A 5,144-nucleotide genomic window follows, 5' to 3' on the forward strand; every position below is an offset into this window, starting at 1 on the left:
ATTAGTGTTTACCCTTTTTCGGGTTGAAGAGGTCACACTCTTTCACTTCCCTGTAGCTAAAGTTCAGAGTCAATGTTTCTCTATCCATTCCTGCTCCTTGCCCTGACCTCTGTTGATGCAGCAGTAGCTTGCTCAGTCCATACCCATGTAACCCAAGGTCTCCATACACTCCCATGCATGCGCACCCCAAGCTAAAATCCCTGAGCTCTTCCTGTCGAGCCCCACCAGTGGACTGACCATTTGTGCATCTCTCCCTAGCTTTGCTGGATGGACAGGCCGGTGAACCTTCCACAGGAACGACAGAGGAAGACGCCCCATTTTTCACCAGGGTGGTACGTTAGCCATTCTTTTTGGGAGACACAAAAGTCTTCTGGCTTTTTTAATCAAGGTCACATACAACAATCTCAGCATGCACAACTGACACAGTAGGGAGAAGTTTGAGTGAGCATCTGTTATCAAATGCTACCTAATCCCAAAGGCAGTGCAGTGGGCTGGGGACAACCACAGCAGGATCACCTACCATCTGGAGGGCAGGGAGCTTTGGTACAGGTAGCAGCTATTCCTCCTTACCACCTATTTTGTCCAGTGGGACCTGGGACGTGGGACCTGTAGGAAGAATGGGCACATTTGGGCAGGACTCATTTTGCTCTCTTCATACTTTGGGGCTCACAGGCCTCTAGCACACTTCCCCATCTGGTTTTCTCCCATCCCCCAGGGAACAAAAGAGCCATGCAAACAGGAAAAAGCCTGATTTGATGTTCCTACTGTTTTCCTTTCTGAAATCACAGGTGTCCCTGCTGGAAGGGGATGGCAGTAAATGTTCTAGACTCTAGAATCACTCACTTCTTTGCAACAACCTGGAAAAGGGGAATGGTGGGGCTTCCTCGCATTCTGCATGATGAGAACCATCCTGATTCCAGGTCCTGTGGGACTGAGAATAAGGGTCGGAATAACAGAAATGGATTTTCTGGGGGAAGACCCATGGCCTCATGGCCCTGTCCCCAGAAACTACTCCACTGCTCTTAGGAGGTGCAGGTTTGGGGGCAGGGAGTAGGTGTGCCTTGGTGATGGACTATTTCACAGCTACTCCAGGCCCTGTAGCTCCAACAGGAGGCAGAGTTTCTGTTCATGTTCCTGCTCCACTCCAGGACCTTTCATCCTCCACCCAGGAAGGGCCAACTGCAGCTCAGTCCAGACTGATTAGCTCCCCACCTCCACACACTTGCATGCATATACAGGCCAAGTAAAGTTTCCTGAGCAATTCCCAAAGAGCCCTGCTGGGGTCCCGACACTCTCTGTGTGTATCAACCTAGATCCCCTGGCAAGCCCGTGTGATGGCCTTGACGTGGACAGCACAGAGGGAGAGTCCCCATTTTTCACCAAGGTGGTAAGTTAGCCTTTCTTCATGTGAGGTTCAGTAACCCTTGTTTCTCTTATTCTTGAAATCAGATCCAAACATCTCAGCACGTACAACATCCGTAGTGGGGAGATTATTGAGGCAGCGTCTGTTAGCCACGGAGACCACATTCCAAAGACCCTGCAGGAAACAGCAGGTTCAGTTAATGTCCACAGGGTAGTGAGCTTTTTCACGGATGCTACTGACACCGCCTGGCCACCCAATGGACCCAGGGCATGCAACCTCTAGGTGGATTCCATATCACTGCCCATGACCCTGCCCATCACCAAGAGAAAAAAAGAGCTGTGCACACAGAACGAGACATGACTTGATGTTCATCATGTTTTCTTTTCTGAAATCGCAGGTGGTCCTGCTGGAAAGGGAGAATGGTAAGTATGCTGTGCTCTAGAGTCACTCATTGGTTTGGAGCAACCTGGAAAATGGGCAAGGTGGGGCTTCCTTGCAGGCTCCATCTTGAGAACCACCCAGAATCCAGATCCTGTTGCAATGAGACTAAGTGTCACGTTCTGGACCAAGACCAGAGGCCTCAAGACCCTGCCCCCGGAAGCTACCATGCTGTTCTTCAATGCTCTAGGATTGCGTGCTGGGCAGGAGGTGTGTTTACATGGGAATCCATGCGCTGTGGTTCTCAGGGTTGGTGTGTCTGTCAGGTGGGTGAATGGCATGTTCTCAAACATGTCTGGTCCCCTCAACATGGCAATTAATGGTGTCCACGTTCTCAGAGAAGTTTCCTATCAACATCATGTCATGGACGTCAATTCATGTGAAAACTCTTCATCACCTACAATTGAAATAGGTGTTCTTTCCTTGCAATACACATAAATTCTCCTAGAAAACAAATCCCCTCGCTAACTAGGAAGGGCTAGACTGTGCCCCCAAAGACACAAGTATGTCTTTTCCAATCCCTGTTACTGAATCAGTGTTCTTGGTTCTCTCCCATCAAGGTAGTTCTCAGGCATGAATGGTCACAGTTCCTCCCTCTTGACACTACACTCACACACGTCTCTGCATCAGAGGCCCCATGATGCGTCTTCCCAACCTCATCGGAAGCACTGAATGCTGGGGCACATTCCTCCCTTCTGTAGGTGGCTTCCAGGGCAGCTTTGTGCAACAGCCCGTTCAGGGAGGACCTGACAAAGGAGCAGTGGCCAGGAACAGATGGGGCCAACTCAGTCCATGTTTCTCCGTGGAGCTCTACCATTTCCCTGCAGATACTGTGTCTAAGAATGCAACTGGCCTTCTCCCAGGGGAAATTACACATCCACCACTGGTCCTAGCTGGGGCTCTCAGAGGTGGGCCCAAAAGGCGTCCTATCAAAGGGGGAATGAGGTTGTCTTCAGGGACTGAACATCACTGGGGGGACCTGGGCCCCCTCCCTACAGGAACGAAGGGTGCTCTGTGCATTGCAAGGTGGCGAAAGAGTCCCTCAAACCTCAACAGGTGTGACAGGACAATCAACACACATTTCACTCGCCATCTGTCCTTGCAAGAGGGCCTTGTTTTATTCAGAAGGTTTGGGCCAATAGACAAGTCAAGGGAGTTCAGGGCCTGGGAATGGAAACAGCGAAATCGGGGTTTAGGGTTCTTTGGCAGCAAACAAGACTTTCTCTCACGAGAAACACGTTTTTGAACAGAATCTGATTTTCTGCCATCTCTTTTCCTTACTCACATCTGCAGGATCCACGGGAGTACCTTTCGCTGCTCTCTGAGGACACTCAAGGGGCTGTTCCCGGTTAGTTGCACCATTCTGCATTCCACTAATTGCATACAGAGTCTCAAATTTTCTGCATCCTTCCGAAATGGGTTTTGGGCTTGAATTTCTGGTTTGGGTCCTCGCTATCCTAGCAGACAATGCCACAGCTCAGTGTCCTTTGGATTCACATTGCCCTCATGATGCCTTATGTTGAGCATCTTTTCATATGTCTGTTTGGCCAGTCATTTGTTCCCTTTGCAGCACAGTCTATTCAAGTCTTTTTCTCGATTCTTTCATTTGGTGAAATCCCGTTCTTCTTTCTTTGTTTTTGTTTTGTTTGTTGTTTTTCTGTTTTGTCAGTGAACACACCTTTTCTGAAATAAGGATTGCAAATGGTGTCTCCAATCTGTGGGCTGCCTTTTCATTCTGTTCACTGTTTTAGAAGAGGATGCTTTTTATAGGTGTCCTCTTGTCAAGCATCGTGATGCCAATATGAGTGCATTTGGGCATTTCTATTTTGCTCCCATGTGCCCCAGCCTATATAAATGCCAGCACCATCCTGTTGGCTCAGGGGAGTGATCCAAGTTATTGGAAGTTCAGCTTCTAAGGAACCACCACCTACTTCTTCATATTCAGAAAAGTTTTGAGTCCTTTTGTTCTCTATGGTTCCATTGTCTATTCTAGCTGTTTCTCTGTTTCGAGAACGTCACATTGTCCTTTGGTCAGTGCTGCACTGAATCTGTTCCCCATTTATTCTAGGAACTGGGGGTTCACCCTAATCTCTTAGGGTACAAAGGACTCCAACATTGCCTGGTGGGTGTGCGTGAGCCCAGGAATGTCTTACGTATCAACGGCCCTGTCAAGCCAGCCACTAAGGCAGGAGAAATACGCAGGAGAGTAGGGCTTGTCTCTTGCTCCTGGTTGGCTTCTAATGCTGAGTTGACCAGGAAAGAGTCTGTCTATTGTCCATTTTACACAGTCATTTATTATCTCAATGAACTATGGGGAAATCATTAAGGAAAAGAAAACGTCCAGTTCCTCACTCCCACTAGCCACATGTCAAGAGTCCCATAATGACTGGAGTTTTAGATGGTTGCATGGGGAGGGGAGAGCGGTCATGGGCATGTAGAACTGACACTGAGGTGACTGCTGCAGCACCCTGGTCTTATTAGAAGGGATGAAACTCCAATCCCTGTCTCCTCGAAGGGCTCTGGTTTCACCAGCCCCATGAACATTTGACAGCAAAGCAAAAGGGTCAGACAGACTATGACCCTGCAATTGCACTGCTGGGTATTTACTCTAAAGATACAAACGTAGTGATCCGAAGGGGCACGTGCACCCGAATGTTTATAGCAGCAATGTCTACAATAGCCAAACTATGGAAAGAACCTAGATGTCCATCAACAGACGAATGGATAAAGAAGATGTGGTATATATACACAATGGAATACTATGCAGCCATCCAAAGAAATGAAATCTTGCCATTTGCGACGACGTGGATGGAACTAGAGGGTATCATGCTTAGCGAAATCAGTCAATCGGAGAAAGACAACTATCACATGATCTCCCTGATATGAGGGAGAGGAGATGCAACATGGGGGGTCGAGGGGGTAGGAGAAGAGTAAATGAAACAAGATGGGATTGGGAGGGAGACAAACCATAAGTGACTCTTAATCTCACAAAACAAACTGAGGGTTGATGGGGGGAGGGGGTTGGAAGAGGGGGGTGGGGTTATGGATATTGGGGAGGGTATGTGCTATGGTGAGTGCTGTGAAGTGTGTAAACCTGGCGATTCGCAGACCTGTACCCCTGGGGATAAAAATATATGTTTATAAAGCTGTAAAAAAAAAAAAAAAGAAAAAAGTAAAAAGAAAGGATGAATACCCAAGTTTTGTAGCAACATGGACGGGACTGGAAGAGATTATGCTGAGTGAAATAAGTCAAGCCGAGAGAGTCAATTATCATATGGTTTCACTTATTTGTGGAGCATAACAAATAGCATGGAGGACAAGGGAGATGGAGAGGAGAAGGGAG

General features: G+C 48.0%; 1 long non-coding RNA gene across 1 annotated transcript; it reads left to right on the plus strand.

The window, feature by feature from the left end:
• The first annotated feature begins 241 nt into the window (after positions 1-241).
• On the plus strand, positions 242-2,719 carry LOC125092704 (uncharacterized). The gene is made up of 5 exons (XR_007125046.1): positions 242-332; positions 789-813; positions 1,314-1,387; positions 1,761-1,785; positions 2,629-2,719. It is a non-coding gene; the product is annotated as an uncharacterized LOC125092704 (long non-coding RNA).
• The last annotated feature ends 2,425 nt before the right edge of the window (positions 2,720-5,144 follow it).

Source organism: Lutra lutra, unplaced genomic scaffold (genome assembly GCF_902655055.1).
Source record: "Lutra lutra unplaced genomic scaffold, mLutLut1.2, whole genome shotgun sequence".
Lineage (NCBI taxonomy): Eukaryota > Metazoa > Chordata > Mammalia > Carnivora > Mustelidae > Lutra > Lutra lutra.